We start from the raw sequence: 18,885 nt of genomic DNA on the forward strand, positions 1-18,885 counted from the left end.
GATATTACTCGATTTGATTGTTTTTCATTTGATTCGAATCTTTTCTATTCTATTCATTTCAATTCTTTTCGATTCGATTTGATACGATTAGATTTTTTTCGATTGGATTCGATTCGGTACGTCGATTCTTTTCGATTCTATTCAGTTAGATTCTTTTCAATTCGGTTTGATTCTTTTTGTTTCGGTTTGATTCTTTTTGATTCAATTCTTTTTGATTCGATTCAATTCTTTTCATTCAATTTGATTCGATTCGATTCTTTTCGTTTCAAATCGATTCATTTCGATTTGATTCTTTTCTATTCGATTCGATTCTCTTCGATTCAATTCAATTCGATTCGATTCTCTTCGATTTAATTCAATTCGATTCTTTTCGATTCGATTCCATTCGATTCTTTTCGATTCAATTCAATTCGATTCTTTTTGTTTCAATTCGATTCTTTTTGATTCTATTCTTTTCCATTCGATTCGAGTCTTTTCTCTTTGATTCGATTCTTTTCGATTCGATTCCTTTCGATTCAATTTGATTCTTTTCGTTTCGATTCTATTCTTTTCTATTCTATTCGATTCACTTGTTTTTTATTCGATTCGATTCAATTCTTTTCATTCCAATTTGATTCGAATCGACTCTTTTCGATTCAATTCCATTCGGTTTGATTCTATTTGTTTCGATTTGATTCTTTTGGATTTCATTAGATTAGATTCTTTTCGATTCGATTCGAATATTTCATTCAATTCGATTCGATTCGGCTCGTTTCAAATCGATTCGTTTCGATTCGATTCTTTGCTATTCGATTTGATTCTTTTCGTTTCAATTTGATTCTTTTCGATTCGATTCAATTCTTTTCAGATCGATTCGATTCTTTTCAATTTGATACGATTCGATTCTTTTCGATTTGATTCGACTCAATGCTTTTCGATTCAATTCGTTTCGATTCTTTTCGATTCGATTCAATTCGATGCTATTCGGTTCTTTTCGATTCCATTAAATTTGATTTGATTCTTTTCTACTCAATTCGATTCTTTTCGATTCGTTTCCATACAATTCGATTCTTTTCGATTCGATTCGATTGTTTTCGATTCGATTCAATTTTCTATCAATTCGATTAGATTCTTTTCATTTCAAATCGATTCTTTTCGATTCGATTCAATTAGATTTTTTTGATTCGATTAAATACAATGCGATTCTTTTGTTTCAATTCGATTCTTTTTGATTCGATTGTTTTCGATTCGATTCGATTCAATTCTTTTCATTTCGATTCGATTCATTTCTATTCAATTCTTCGATCTATTCAATTTTTTCGATTCGATTCTTTACGTTTCGAGTCGATTCCTTTCGATTCGATTCTTTTATAATCTATTCAATTCATTTCTTTTCGATTCGATTCAATACAATTGGATTCTTTTCGATTCGATTCCTTACCATTAGATTCTTCTCTATTTGATTCAATCGATTCTTTCGATTCAATTAGATTCGATTCTTTATGCTTTGATTCGATTCGATTCTTTTAATTTCGATTCGATTTTTTTTTCGATTTGATTCTTTCGATTCGATTCGATTCTTTTCACTTCGGTTCGTTTCTTTTCAATTCGATTCGAATCTTTTCGATTCTATTGGATTTGATTCAAATCTTATCGATTTTATTCGATTCAATTCTTTTCTATTCAACTCGATTCTTTTCGATTCGATTCGATTCGACAGTTTTCGTTTCGATTCGATTCTTTTCGATTCGATTTGATTCTTTTCATTTCGATTAGATTCTCTTCGATTCGATTCTTTTCGTTTCGATTCGATTCTTTTCGATTCGATTCGATTCAATTCTTTTCACTTCGACTCGATTCTACTCGGTTCATCTCGAATCGATTCGATTCTTTTTGATTTGATCTATTCGATTCTTTTCGATTCAGTTCGATTCAATTCGATTCTTTTCTATTTGATTCGATTCTTTTCCACTCGATGTGATTTGATTCGTTTTGATTTTTTTCGATTTGTTTCAATTCGAATCTATTCGATTCTTTTCGTTTCAATTCGATTCGATTCTTTTTGATTCAATTCCATTCGATTCGAATAGATTCGATTCTTTTCGATTCGATACGATTCGATTCTTTTCGATGCGAATCAATTCGATTCGATTCTTTTTTATTCGATTCGATTCGATTCTTTTAGATTTGATTCGATACGATTCTTTTCTATTCGATTCTTTTCGATTCGATTCGATTCTTTTCGATTCGATTCGATTCGATTCGATTCTTTTCAATTTGATTCGTTTCGATTTGAATCTTTTTGTTTTGATTTGATTTTCTACAATTCGATTCTTTGGATTCGATTCTTTTTGATTTGATTAGATTCGATTCATTTCAATTCAAATCAATTCAATATGATTCGATTCGTTGCAATCTGATTCGATTTTTTCGAATCGATTTGATTCGATTCGATTAGTTTCGATTCGACTCGATTTGATTCGATTCGATTATCGATTCAATTCAATTCCAATTATTCTCAATTCGATTCGATTATTTTTATTCAATTCTATTATTTTCGATTCGATGCGATGCGATTCGATTCGATTCTTTTCGATTCAATCAATTCGATTTGATTCTTTTCAATTCGATTCGATTCTTTTCGATTTGATTGCATTCGATTCAATTGTTTTCGATTCGATTTGATTCTTTCGATTCGATTCGATTCTTTTCATTACGATTCAATTCAATTCGATTCTTTTCGATTCGATTTGATTCTTTTCGGTTCGATTCGATTCTTTTCGATTCGATTCGATTCGACACTTTTCGTTTCGATTCGATTCTTTTCGATTCGATTGATTCTTTTCGTTTCGATTAGATTCTCTTTGATTCGATTCTTTTCGATTCCATTTGATTTGATTCTTCTCCATTCGATTCGATTCAATTCTTTTCGAATCGATTCGATAAGATTCTTTTCATTCGATTCAATTCTGTTCGATTCTATTCTATTTGATTCGGTTCAATTCGATTCTTTTCAATTCGATTCTATTCGATTCTTTTCATTTTGATTCGATTCTTTTCGATTCAATTCTTTTCGACTTGGCTTGATTCGATCATTTGGATTCGATTTGTTACATTACGATTCAATTCTTTTCGATTCTGTTCGATTCGATTCTTTCGATTCAGTTCGTTTCGATTCTTTTTGATTCGATTCGATTCTTTTCCATTCGATGATTCGATTAGTTTCGATTTTTTCGAATCGTTTCAATTCGATTCAAATTCTTTTCTATTCGATTTGATTCTTTGCTATCTATTCGATTCTTTTCGATTCGATTCGATTCGATTCGTTTCGATTCCATCTTTTTGATTCGACACGATTCGATTCGAATCTTTTCGATTCGATTCAACTCAACTCAGTTCTTTTCGATTCGATTTTTTCGATTCGATTCTTTTCAATTCGATTCAAATCGATTCATTCCAATTCAATTCTTTCCGATTCGATTCGATTCTTTTCGATTCGATTCGATTCTTTTAATTCGATTCGAGTCTTTTCAATTCGATTCAATTCGATTCTTTTCAAATCAATTCTTTTCGATTCGACTTTTTCGATTCGATTCTTTTCGATTCGATATTACTCGATTTGATTGTTTTTCATTTGATTCGAATCTTTTCTATTCTATTCATTTCAATTCTTTTCGATTCGATTTGATACGATTAGATTTTTTTCGATTGGATTCGATTCGGTACGTCGATTCTTTTCGATTCTATTCAGTTAGATTCTTTTCAATTCGGTTTGATTCTTTTTGTTTCGGTTTGATTCTTTTTGATTCAATTCTTTTTGATTCGATTCAATTCTTTTCATTCAATTTGATTCGATTCGATTCTTTTCGTTTCAAATCGATTCATTTCGATTTGATTCTTTTCTATTCGATTCGATTCTCTTCGATTCAATTCAATTCGATTCGATTCTCTTCGATTTAATTCAATTCGATTCTTTTCGATTCGATTCCATTCGATTCTTTTCGATTCAATTCAATTCGATTCTTTTTGTTTCAATTCGATTCTTTTTGATTCTATTCTTTTCCATTCGATTCGAGTCTTTTCTCTTTGATTCGATTCTTTTCGATTCGATTCCTTTCGATTCAATTTGATTCTTTTCGTTTCGATTCTCTTCTTTTCTATTCTATTCGATTCACTTGTTTTTTATTCGATTCGATTCAATTCTTTTCATTCCAATTTGATTCGAATCGACTCTTTTCGATTCAATTCCATTCGGTTTGATTCTATTTGTTTCGATTTGATTCTTTTGGATTTCATTAGATTAGATTCTTTTCGATTCGATTCGAATATTTCATTCAATTCGATTCGATTCGGCTCGTTTCAAATCGATTCGTTTCGATTCGATTCTTTGCTATTCGATTTGATTCTTTTCGTTTCAATTTGATTCTTTTCGATTCGATTCAATTCTTTTCAGATCGATTCGATTCTTTTCAATTTGATACGATTCGATTCTTTTCGATTTGATTCGACTCAATGCCTTTCGATTCAATTCGTTTCGATTCTTTTCGATTCGATTCAATTCGAGGCTATTCGGTTCTTTTCGATTCCATTAAATTTGATTTGATTCTTTTCTACTCAATTAGATTATTTTCGATTCGTTTCCATACAATTCGATTCTTTTCGATTCGATTCGATTGTTTTCGATTCGATTCAATTTTCTATCAATTCGATTAGATTCTTTTCATTTCAAATCGATTCTTTTCGATTCGATTCAATTAGATTTTTTTGATTCGATTAAATACAATGCGATTCTTTTGTTTCAATTCGATTCTTTTTGATTCGATTGTTTTCGATTCGATTCGATTCAATTCTTTTCATTTCGATTCGATTCATTTCTATTCAATTCTTCGATCTATTCAATTTTTTCGATTCGATTCTTTACGTTTCGAGTCGATTCCTTTCGATTCGATTCTTTTATAATCTATTCAATTCATTTCTTTTCGATTCGATTCAATACAATTGGATTCTTTTCGATTCGATTCCTTACCATTAGATTCTTCTCTATTTGATTCAATCGATTCTTTCGATTCAATTAGATTCGATTCTTTATGCTTTGATTCGATTCGATTCTTTTAATTTCGATTCGATTTTTTTTTCGATTTGATTCTTTCGATTCGATTCGATTCTTTTCACTTCGGTTCGTTTCTTTTCAATTCGATTCGAATCTTTTCGATTCTATTGGATTTGATTCAAATCTTATCGATTTTATTCGATTCAATTCTTTTCTATTCAACTCGATTCTTTTCGATTCGATTCGATTCGACAGTTTTCGTTTCGATTCGATTCTTTTCGATTCGATTTGATTCTTTTCATTTCGATTAGATTCTCTTCGATTCGATTCTTTTCGTTTCGATTCGATTCTTTTCGATTCGATTCGATTCAATTCTTTTCACTTCGACTCGATTCTACTCGGTTCATCTCGAATCGATTCGATTCTTTTTGATTTGATCTATTCGATTCTTTTCGATTCAGTTCGATTCAATTCGATTCTTTTCTATTTGATTCGATTCTTTTCCACTCGATGTGATTTGATTCGTTTTGATTTTTTTCGATTTGTTTCAATTCGAATCTATTCGATTCTTTTCGTTTCAATTCGATTCGATTCTTTTTTATTCAATTCCATTCGATTCGAATAGATTCGATTCTTTTTGATTCGATACGATTCGATTCTTTTCGATGCGAATCACTTCGATTCGATTCTTTTTTATTCGATTCGATTCGATTCTTTTAGATTTGATTCGATACGATTCTTTTCTATTCGATTCTTTTCGATTCGATTCGATTCTTTTCGATTCGATTCGATTCGATTCGATTCTTTTCAATTTGATTCGTTTCGATTTGAATCTTTTTGTTTTGATTTGATTTTCTACAATTCGATTCTTTGGATTCGATTCTTTTTGATTTGATTAGATTCGATTCATTTCAATTCAAATCAATTCAATATGATTCGATTCGTTGCAATCTGATTCGATTTTTTCGAATCGATTTGATTCGATTCGATTAGTTTCGATTCGACTCGATTTGATTCGATTCGATTATCGATTCAATTCAATTCCAATTATTCTCAATTCGATTCGATTATTTTTATTCAATTCTATTATTTTCGATTCGATGCGATGCGATTCGATTCGATTCTTTTCGATTCAATCAATTCGATTTGATTCTTTTCAATTCGATTCGATTCTTTTCGATTTGATTGCATTCGATTCAATTGTTTTCGATTCGATTTGATTCTTTCGATTCGATTCGATTCTTTTCATTACGATTCAATTCAATTCGATTCTTTTCGATTCGATTTGATTCTTTTCGGTTCGATTCGATTCTTTTCGATTCGATTCGATTCGACACTTTTCGTTTCGATTCGATTCTTTTCGATTCGATTGATTCTTTTCGTTTCGATTAGATTCTCTTTGATTCGATTCTTTTCGATTCCATTTGATTTGATTCTTCTCCATTCGATTCGATTCAATTCTTTTCGAATCGATTCGATAAGATTCTTTTCATTCGATTCAATTCTGTTCGATTCTATTCTATTTGATTCGGTTCAATTCGATTCTTTTCAATTCGATTCTATTCGATTCTTTTCATTTTGATTCGATTCTTTTCGATTCAATTCTTTTCGACTTGGCTTGATTCGATCATTTGGATTCGATTTGTTACATTACGATTCAATTCTTTTCGATTCTGTTCGATTCGATTCTTTCGATTCAGTTCGTTTCGATTCTTTTTGATTCGATTCGATTCTTTTCCATTCGATGATTCGATTAGTTTCGATTTTTTCGAATCGTTTCAATTCGATTCAAATTCTTTTCTATTCGATTTGATTCTTTGCTATCTATTCGATTCTTTTCGATTCGATTCGATTCGATTCGTTTCGATTCCATCTTTTTGATTCGACACGATTCGATTCGAATCTTTTCGATTCGATTCAACTCAACTCAGTTCTTTTCGATTCGATTTTTTCGATTCGATTCTTTTCAATTCGATTCAAATCGATTCATTCCAATTCAATTCTTTCCGATTCGATTCGATTCTTTTCGATTCGATTCGATTCTTTTAATTCGATTCGAGTCTTTTCAATTCGATTCAATTCGATTCTTTTCAATTCAATTCTTTTCGATTCGATTCTTTTCGATTCGACTCGATTTGATTCTTTTCGAATTGATTCATTTCGATTCGATCTTTTTGATTTGATACGATTCTTGTCGATTCCATTAAATTTGATTCGATTCCTTTCAATTCAATTAGATTGTTTTCGAGTCGATTCCAATCAATTCGATTCTTTTCTATTCGATTCGATTCTTTTCATTTGATTTGATTCTTTTCGATACGATTCGATTCGATTCCATTTGATTTTTTTCGATTTGATTCGATACGATTCTTTTCATTTCGATTCAAATCGATTCTTTTCGATTCTATTCGTTTCGATTCGATTCGATTCCTTTTCTTTAGATTCGATTCTTTGCGACTCGATCCTTTTGGATTCGATTCGATTCTTTTCGATTCTTTTCGATTCGAGTCTTTTCGATTCGAATCGATTCGATTCTTTTTGATTTGAATCAATTCTTTTTGATTCAATTCAATTCTTTTCCATTCGATTCGATTCTTTTCCATTCGATTCTTTTCGATTCGATATTACTCGATTTGATTGTTTTTCATTTGATTCGAATCTTTTCTATTCTATTCATTTCAATTCTTTTCGATTCGATTTGATACGATTGGATTCGATTCGGTACGTCGATTCTTTTCGATTCTATTCAGTTAGATTCTTTTCAATTCGGTTTGATTCTTTTTGTTTCGGTTTGATTCTTTTTGATTCAATTCTTTTTGATTCGATTCAATTCTTTTCATTCAATTTGATTCGATTCGATTCTTTTCGTTTCAAATCGATTCATTTCGATTTGATTCTTTTCTATTCGATTCGATTCTCTTCGATTCAATTCAATTCGATTCGATTCTCTTCGATTTAATTCAATTCGATTCTTTTCGATTCGATTCCATTCGATTCTTTTCGATTCAATTCAATTCGATTCTTTTTGAGTCTATTCTTTTCCATTCGATTCGAGTCTTTTCTCTTTGATTCGATTCTTTTCGATTCGATTCCTTTCGATTCAATTTGATTCTTTTCGTTTCGATTCTATTCTTTTCTATTCTATTCGATTCACTTGTTTTTTATTCGATTCGATTCAATTCTTTTCATTCCAATTTGATTCGAATCGACTCTTTTCGATTCAATTCCATTCGGTTTGATTCTATTTGTTTCGATTTGATTCTTTTGGATTTCATTAGATTAGATTCTTTTCGATTCGATTCGAATATTTCATTCAATTCGATTCGATTCGGCTCGTTTCAAATCGATTCGTTTCGATTCGATTCTTTGCTATTCGATTTGATTCTTTTCGTTTCAATTTGATTCTTTTCGATTCGATTCAATTCGATTCAATTCTTTTCAGATCGATTCGATTCTTTTCAATTTGATACGATTCGATTCTTTTCGATTTGATTCGACTCAATGCCTTTCGATTCAATTCGTTTCGATTCTTTTCGATTCGATTCAATTCGATGCTATTCGGTTCTTTTCGATTCCATTAAATTTGATTTGATTCTTTTCTACTCAATTAGATTCTTTTCGATTCGTTTCCATACAATTCGATTCTTTTCGATTCGATTCGATTGTTTTCGATTCGATTCAATTTTCTATCAATTCAATTAGATTCTTTTCATTTCAAATCGATTCTTTTCGATTCGATTCAATTAGATTTTTTTGATTCGATTAAATACAATGCGATTCTTTTGTTTCAATTCGATTCTTTTTGATTCGATTGTTTTCGATTCGATTCAATTCTTTTCATTTCGATTCTATTCATTTCTATTCAATTCTTCGATCTATTCAATTTTTTCGATTCGATTCTTTACGTTTCGAGTCGATTCCTTTCGATTCGATTCTTTTATAATCTATTCAATTCATTTCTTTTCGATTCGATTCAATACAATTGGATTCTTTTCGATTCGATTCCTTACCATTAGATTCTTCTCTATTTGATTCAATCGATTCTTTCGATTCAATTAGATTCGATTCTTTATGCTTTGATTCGATTCGATTCTTTTAATTTCGATTCGATTTTTTTTTCGATTTGATTCTTTCGATTCGATTCGATTCGATTCTTTTCACTTCGGTTCGTTTCTTTTCAATTCGATTCGAATCTTTTCGATTCTATTGGATTTGATTCAAATCTTATCGATTTTATTCGATTCAATTCTTTTCTATTCAACTCGATTCTTTTCGATTCGATTCGATTCGACAGTTTTCGTTTCGATTCGATTCTTTTCGATTCGATTTGATTCTTTTCATTTCGATTAGATTCTCTTCGATTCGATTCTTTTCATTTCGATTCGATTCTTTTCGATTCGATTCGATTCAATTCTTTTCACTTCGACTCGATTCTACTCGGTTCATCTCGAATCGATTCGATTCTTTTTGATTTGATCTATTCGATTCTTTTCGATTCAGTTCGATTCAATTCGATTCTTTTCTATTTGATTCGATTCTTTTCCACTCGATGTGATTTGATTCGTTTTGATTTTTTTCGATTTGTTTCAATTCGAATCTATTCGATTCTTTTCGTTTCAATTCGATTCGATTCTTTTTGATTCAATTCCATTCGATTCGAATAGATTCGATTCTTTTCGATTCGATACGATTCGATTCTTTTCGATGCGAATCAATTCGATTCGATTCTTTTTTATTCGATTCGATTCGATTCTTTTAGATTTGATTCGATACGATTCTTTTCTATTCGATTCTTTTCGATTCGATTCGATTCTTTTCGATTCGATTCGATTCGATTCTTTTCAATTTGATTCGTTTCGATTTGAATCTTTTTGTTTTGATTTGATTTTCTACAATTCGATTCTTTGGATTCGATTCTTTTTGATTTGATTAGATTCGATTCATTTCAATTCAAATCAATTCAATATGATTCGATTCGTTGCAATCTGATTCGATTTTTTCGAATCGATTTGATTCGATTCGATTAGTTTCGATTCGACTCGATTTGATTCGATTCGATTATCCATTCAATTCAATTCCAATTATTCTCAATTCGATTCGATTATTTTTATTCATTTCTATTATTTTCGATTCGATGCGATTCGATTCGATTCGATTCTTTTCGATTCAATCAATTCGATTTGATTCTTTTCAATTCGATTCGATTCTTTTCGATTTGATCGCATTCGATTCAATTGTTTTCGATTCGATTTGATTCTTTCGATTCGATTCGATTCTTTTCATTACGATTCAATTCAATTCGATTCTTTTCGATTCGATTTGATTCTTTTCGGTTCGATTCGATTCTTTTCGATTCGATTCGATTCGACACTTTTCGTTTCGATTCGATTCTTTTCGATTCGATTGATTCTTTTCGTTTCGATTAGATTCTCTTTGATTCGATTCTTTTCGATTCCATTTGATTTGATTCTTCTCCATTCGATTCGATTCAATTCTTTTCGAATCGATTCGATAAGATTCTTTTCATTCGATTCAATTCTGTTCGATTCTATTCTATTTGATTCGGTTCAATTCGATTCTTTTCAATTCGATTCTATTCGATTCTTTTCATTTTGATTCGATTCTTTTCGATTCAATTCTTTTCGACTTGGCTTGATTCGATCATTTGGATTCGATTTGTTACATTACGATTCAATTCTTTTCGATTCTGTTCGATTCGATTCTTTCGATTCAGTTCGTTTCGATTCTTTTTGATTCGATTCGATTCTTTTCCATTCGATGATTCGATTAGTTTCGATTTTTTCGAATCGTTTCAATTCGATTCAAATTCTTTTCTATTCGATTTGATTCTTTGCTATCTATTCGATTCTTTTCGATTCGATTCGATTCGTTTCGATTCCATCTTTTTGATTCGACACGATTGGATTCGAATCTTTTCGATTCGATTCAACTCAACTCAGTTCTTTTCGATTCGATTTTTTCGATTCGATTCTTTTCAATTCGATTCAAATCGATTCATTCCAATTCAATTCTTTCCGATTCGATTCGATTCTTTTCGATTCGATTCGATTCTTTTAATTCGATTCGAGTCTTTTCAATTCGATTCAATTCGATTCTTTTCAATTCAATTCTTTTCGATTCGATTCTTTTCGATTCGACTCGATTTGATTCTTTTCGAATTGATTCATTTCGATTCGATCTTTTTGATTTGATACGATTCTTGTCGATTCCATTAAATTTGATTCGATTCCTTTCAATTCAATTAGATTGTTTTCGAGTCGATTCCAATCAATTCGATTCTTTTCTATTCGATTCGATTCTTTTCATTTGATTTCATTCTTTTCGATACGATTCGATTCGATTCCATTTGATTTTTTTCGATTTGATTCGATACGATTCTTTTCATTTCGATTCAAATCGATTCTTTTCGATTCTATTCGTTTCGATTCGATTCGATTCCTTTTCTTTAGATTCGATTCTTTGCGATTCGATCCTTTTTGATTCGATTCGATTCTTTTCGATTCTTTTCGATTCGAGTCTTTTCGATTCGAATCGATTCGATTCTTTTTGATTTGAATCAATTCTTTTTGATTCAATTCAATTCTTTTCCATTCGATTCGATTCTTTTCCATTCGATTCTTCTTTTCGATTCGATATTACTCGATTTGATTGTTTTTCATTTGATTCGAATCTTTTCTATTCTATTCATTTCAATTCTTTTCGATTCGATTTGATACGATTAGATTTTTTTCGATTGGATTCGATTCGGTACGTCGATTCTTTTCGATTCTATTCAGTTAGATTCTTTTCAATTCGGTTTGATTCTTTTTGTTTCGGATTGATTCTTTTTGATTCAATTCTTTTTGATTCGATTCAATTCTTTTCATTCAATTTGATTCGATTCGATTCTTTTCGTTTCAAATCGATTCATTTCGATTTGATTCTTTTCTATTCGATTCGATTCTCTTCGATTCAATTCAATTCGATTCGATTCTCTTCGATTTAATTCAATTCGATTCTTTTCGATTCGATTCCATTCGATTCTTTTCGTTTCAATTCAATTCGATTCTTTTTGTTTCAATTCGATTCTTTTTGATTCTATTCTTTTCCATTCGATTCGAGTCTTTTCTCTTTGATTCGATTCTTTTCGATTCGATTCCTTTCGATTCAATTTGATTCTTTTCGTTTCGATTCTATTCTTTTCTATTCTATTCGATTCACTTGTTTTTTATTCGATTCGATTCAATTCTTTTCATTCCAATTTGATTCGAATCGACTCTTTTCGATTCAATTCCATTCGGTTTGACTCTATTTGTTTCGATTTGATTCTTTTGGATTTCATTAGATTAGATTCTTTTCGATTCGATTCGAATATGTCATTCAATTCGATTCGATTCGGCTCTTTTCAAATCGATTCGTTTCGATTCGATTCTTTGCTATTCGATTTGATTCTTTTCGTTTCAATTTGATTCTTTTCGATTCGATTTAATTCGATTCAATTCTTTTCAGATCGATTCGACTCTTTTCAATTTGATACGATTCGATTCTTTTCGATTTGATTCGACTCAATGCTTTTCGATTCAATTCGTTTCGATTCTTTTCGATTCGATTCAATTCGATGCTATTCGGTTCTTTTCGATTCCATTAAATTTGATTTGATTCTTTTCTACTCAATTAGATTATTTTCGATTCGTTTCCGTACAATTCGATTCTTTTCGATTCGATTCGATTGTTTTCGATTCGATTCAATTTTCTATCAATTCGATTAGATTCTTTTCATTTCAAATCGATTCTTTTCGATTCGATTCAATTAGATTTTTTTGATTCGATTAAATACAATGCGATTCTTTTGTTTCAATTCGATTCTTTTTGATTCGATTGTTTTCGATTCGATTCGATTCAATTCTTTTCATTTCGATTCGATTCATTTCTATTCAATTCTTCGATCTATTCAATTTTTTCGATTCGATTCTTTACGTTTCGAGTCGATTCCTTTCGATTCGATTCTTTTATAATCTATTCAATTCATTTCTTTTCGATTCGATTCAATACAGTTGGATTCTTTTCGATTCGATTCCTTACCATTAGATTCTTCTCTATTTGATTCAATCGATTCTTTCGATTCAATTAGATTCGATTCTTTATGCTTTGATTCGATTCGATTCTTTTAATTTCGATTCGATTTTTTTTTCGATTTGATTCTTTCGATTCGATTCGATTCTTTTCACTTCGGTTCGTTTCTTTTCAATTCGATTCGAATCTTTTCGATTCTATTGGATTTGATTCAAATCTTATCGATTTTATTCGATTCAATTCTTTTCTATTCAACTCGATTCTTTTCGATTCGATTCGATTCGACAGTTTTCGTTTCGATTCGATTCTTTTCGATTCGATTTGATTCTTTTCATTTCGATTAGATTCTCTTCGATTCGATTCTTTTCGTTTCGATTCGATTCTTTTCGATTCGATTCGATTCAATTCTTTTCACTTCGACTCGATTCTACTCGGTTCATCTCGAATCGATTCGATTCTTTTTGATTTGATCTATTCGATTCTTTTCGATTCAGTTCGATTCAATTCGATTCTTTTCTATTTGATTCGATTCTTTTCCACTCGATGTGATTTGATTCGTTTTGATTTTTTTCGATTTGTTTCAATTCGAATCTATTCGATTCTTTTCGTTTCAATTCGATTCGATTCTTTTTGATTCAATTCCATTCGATTCGAATAGATTCGATTCTTTTCGATTCGATACGATTCGATTCTTTTCGATGCGAATCACTTCGATTCGATTCTTTTTTATTCGATTCGATTCGATTCTTTTAGATTTGATTCGATACGATTCTTTTCTATTCGATTCTTTTCGATTCGATTCGATTCTTTTCGATTCGATTCGATTCGATTCGATTCTTTTCAATTTGATTCGTTTCGATTTGAATCTTTTTGTTTTGATTTGATTTTCTACAATTCGATTCTTTGGATTCGATTCTTTTTGATTTGATTAGATTCGATTCATTTCAATTCAAATCAATTCAATATGATTCGATTCGTTGCAATCTGATTCGATTTTTTCGAATCGATTTGATTCGATTCGATTAGTTTCGATTCGACTCGATTTGATTCGATTCGATTATCGATTCAATTCAATTCCAATTATTCTCAATTCGATTCGATTATTTTTATTCAATTCTATTATTTTCGATTCGATGCGATTCGATTCGATTCGATTCTTTTCGATTCAATCAATTCGATTTGATTCTTTTCAATTCGATTCGATTCTTTTCGATTTGATGGCATTCGATTCAATTGTTTTCGATTCGATTTGATTCTTTCGATTCGATTCGATTCTTTTCATTACGATTCAATTCAATTCGATTCTTTTCGATGCGATTTGATTCTTTTCGGTTCGATTCGATTCTTTTCGATTCGATTCGATTCGACACTTTTCGTTTCGATTCGATTCTTTTCGATTCGATTGATTCTTTTCGTTTCGATTAGATTCTCTTTGATTCGATTCTTTTCGATTCCATTTGATTTGATTCTTCTCCATTCGATTCGATTCAATTCTTTTCGAATCGATTCGATAAGATTCTTTTCATTCGATTCAATTCTGTTCGATTCTATTCTATTTGATTCGGTTCAATTCGATTCTTTTCAATTCGATTCTATTCGATTCTTTTCATTTTGATTCGATTCTTTTCGATTCAATTCTTTTCGACTTGGCTTGATTCGATCATTTGGATTCGATTTGTTACATTACGATTCAATTCTTTTCGATTCTGTTCGATTCGATTCTTTCGATTCAGTTCGTTTCGATTCTTTTTGATTCGATTCGATTCTTTTCCATTCGATGATTCGATTAGTTTCGATTTTTTCGAATCGTTTCAATTCGATTCAAATTCTTTTCTATTCGATTTGATTCTTTTCTATCTATTCGATTCTTTTCGATTCGATTCGATTCGATTCGTTTCGATTCCATCTTTTTGATTCGACACGATTGGATTCGAATCTTTTCGATTCGATTCAACTCAACTCAGTTCTTTTCGATTCGATTTTTTCGATTCGATTCTTTTCAATTCGATTCAAATCGATTCATTCCAATTCAATTCTTTCCGATTCGATTCGATTCTTTTCGATTCGATTCGATTCTTTTAATTCGATTCGAGTCTTTTCAATTCGATTCAATTCGATTCTTTTCAATTCAATTCTTTTCGATTCGATTCTTTTCGATTCGACTCGATTTGATTCTTTTCGAATTGATTCATTTCGATTCGATCTTTTTGATTTGATACGATTCTTGTCGATTCCATTAAATTTGATTCGATTCCTTTCAATTCAATTAGATTGTTTTCGAGTCGATTCCAATCAATTCGATTCTTTTCTATTCGATTCGATTCTTTTCATTTGATTTCATTCTTTTCGATACGATTCGATTCGATTCCATTTGATTTTTTTCGATTTGATTCGATACGATACTTTTCATTTCGATTCAAATCGATTCTTTTCGATTCTATTCGTTTCGATTCGATTCGATTCCTTTTCTTTAGATTCGATTCTTTGCCATTCGATCCTTTTGGATTCGATTCGATTCTTTTCGATTCTTTTCGATTCGAGTCTTTTCGATTCGAATCGATTCGATTCTTTTTGATTTGAATCAATTCTTTTTGATTCAATTCAATTCTTTTCCATTCGATTCGATTCTTTTCCATTCGATTCTTCTTTTCGATTCGATATTACTCGATTTGATTGTTTTTCATTTGATTCGAATCTTTTCTATTCTATTCATTTCAATTCTTTTCGATTCGATTTGATACGATTAGATTTTTTTCGATTGGATTCGATTCGGTACGTCGATTCTTTTCGATTCTATTCAGTTAGATTCTTTTCAATTCGGTTTGATTCTTTTTGTTTCGGATTGATTCTTTTTGATTCAATTCTTTTTGATTCGATTCAATTCTTTTCATTCAATTTGATTCGATTCGATTCTTTTCGTTTCAAATCGATTCATTTCGATTTGATTCTTTTCTATTCGATTCGATTCTCTTCGATTCAATTCAATTCGATTCGATTCTCTTCGATTTAATTCAATTCGATTCTTTTCGATTCGATTCCATTCGATTCTTTTCGTTTCAATTCAATTCGATTCTTTTTGTTTCAATTCGATTCTTTTTGATTCTATTCTTTTCCATTCGATTCGAGTCTTTTCTCTTTGATTCGATTCTTTTCGATTCGATTCCTTTCGATTCAATTTGATTCTTTTCGTTTCGATTCTATTCTTTTCTATTCTATTCGATTCACTTGTTTTTTATTCGATTCGATTCAATTCTTTTCATTCCAATTTGATTCGAATCGACTCTTTTCGATTCAATTCCATTCGGTTTGATTCTATTTGTTTCGATTTGATTCTTTTGGATTTCATTAGATTAGATTCTTTTCGATTCGATTCGAATATGTCATTCAATTCGATTCGATTCGGCTCTTTTCAAATCGATTCGTTTCGATTCGATTCTTTGCTATTCGATTTGATTCTTTTCGTTTCAATTTGATTCTTTTCGATTCGATTCAATTCGATTCAATTCTTTTTAGATCGATTCGATTCTTTTCAATTTGATACGATTCGATTCTTTTCGATTTGATTGGATTCAATGCTTTTCGATTCAATTCGTTTCGATTCTTTTCGATTTGATTCAATTCGATGCTATTCGGTTCTTTTCGATTCCATTAAATTTGATTTGATTCTTTTCTACTCAATTAGATTCTTTTCGATTCGTTTCCATACAATTCGATTCTTTTCGATTCGATTCGATTGTTTTCGATTCGATTCAATTTTCTATCAATTCGATTAGATTCTTTTCATTTCAAATCGATTCTTTTCGATTCGATTCAATTAGATTTTTTTGATTCGATTAAATACAATGCGATTCTTTTGTTTCTATTCGATTGTTTTTGATTCGATTGTTTTCGATTCGATTCGATTCAATTCTTTTCATTTCGATTCGATTCATTTCTATTCAATTCTTTTCGATTCTATTCAATTTTTTCGATTCGATTCTTTTCGTTTCGAGTCGATTCCTTTCGATTCGATTCTTTTATATTCTATTCAATTCGATTCTTTTCGATTCGATTCAATACAAATGGATTCTTTTCGATTCGATTCCTTACCATTAGATCCTTCTCTATTCGATTCAATCGATTCTTTTCGATTCAATTAGATTTGATTCTTTATGCTTTGATTCGATTCGATTCTTTTAATTTCGATTCGATTTTTTTTTCGATTTGATTCTTTTCGATTCGATTTGATTCTTTTAATTCGGTTCGTTTCTTTTCAATTCGATTCGAATCTTTTCGATTCTATTGGATTTGATTCAATTCTTATCGATTTTATTCGATTCGATTCTTTTCTATTCAACTCGATTCTTTTCGATTCGATTCGATTCTTTTCATTTCGATTAGATTCTCTTCGATTCGATTCTTTTCGTTTCGATTCGATTCTTTTCGATTCGATTCGATTCAATGCTTTTCACTTCGACTCGATTCTACTCGATTCATCTCGAATCGATTCGATTCTTTTTGATTTGATCTATTCGATTCAGTTCGATTCAATTCGATTCTTTTCTATTTGATTCGATTCTTTTCCACTCGATGTGATTTGATGCGTTTTGATTTTTTTCGATTTGTTTCAATTCGAATCTATTCGATTCTTTTCGATTCAATTCGATTCGATTCTTTTTTATTCAATTCCATTCGATTCGAATAGATTCGATTGTTTTCGATTCGATACGATTCGATTCTTTTCGATGCGAATCAATTCGATTCGATTCTTTTTTATTCGATTCGATTCGATTCTTTTAGATTTGATTCGATACGATTCTTTTCTATTCGATTCGATTCGTTTTGATTCATTTCGATTCTCTTTGATTTTTTTGATTTGATCTTTTCAATCGATATGATTCGATTCGATTTTTTTCGATTCGATTCTTTTCGATTCAATTCGATTCGATTCTTTTCGATTCGATTCGATTCGATTCTTTTCAATTTGATTCGTTTCGATTTGAATCTTTTTGTTTTGATTTGATTTTCTACAATTCGATTCTTTGGATTCGATTCTTTTTGATTTGATTAGATTCGATTCATTTCAATTCAAATCAATTCAATATGATTCGATTCGTTGCAATCTGATTCGATTTTTTCGAATCGATTTGATTCGATTCGATTAGTTTCGATTCGACTCGATTTGATTCGATTCGATTATCCATTCAATTCAATTCCAATTATTCTCAATTCGATTCGATTTGATTATTTTTATTCAATTCTATTATTTTCGATTCGATGCGATTCGATTCGATTCGATTCTTTTCGATTCAATCAATTCGATTTGATTCTTTTCAATTCGATTTGATTCTTTTCGATTTGATTGCATTCGATTCAATTGTTTTCGATTCGATTTGATTCTTTCGATTCGATTCGATTCTTTTCATTACGATTCAATTCAATTCGATTCTTTTCGATTCGATTTGATTCTTTTCGGTTCGATTCGATTCTTTTCGATTCGATTCGATTCGATTCGACACTTTTCGTTTCGATTCGATTCTTTTCGATTCGATTGATTCTTTTCGTTTCGATTAGATTCTCTTTGATTCGATTCTTTTCGATTCCATTTGATTTGATTCTTCTCCATTCGATTCGATTCAATTCTTTTCGAATCGATTCGATAAGAATCTTTTCATTCGATTCAATTCTGTTCGATTCTATTCTATTTGATTCGGTTCATTTCGATTCTTTTCAATTCGATTCTATTCGATTCTTTTCATTTTGATTCGATTCTTTTCGATTCAATTCTTTTCGACTTGGCTTGA

The sequence above is a fragment of the Canis lupus genome, chromosome 34 (genome assembly GCF_048164855.1).
Source record: "Canis lupus baileyi chromosome 34, mCanLup2.hap1, whole genome shotgun sequence".
Lineage (NCBI taxonomy): Eukaryota > Metazoa > Chordata > Mammalia > Carnivora > Canidae > Canis > Canis lupus.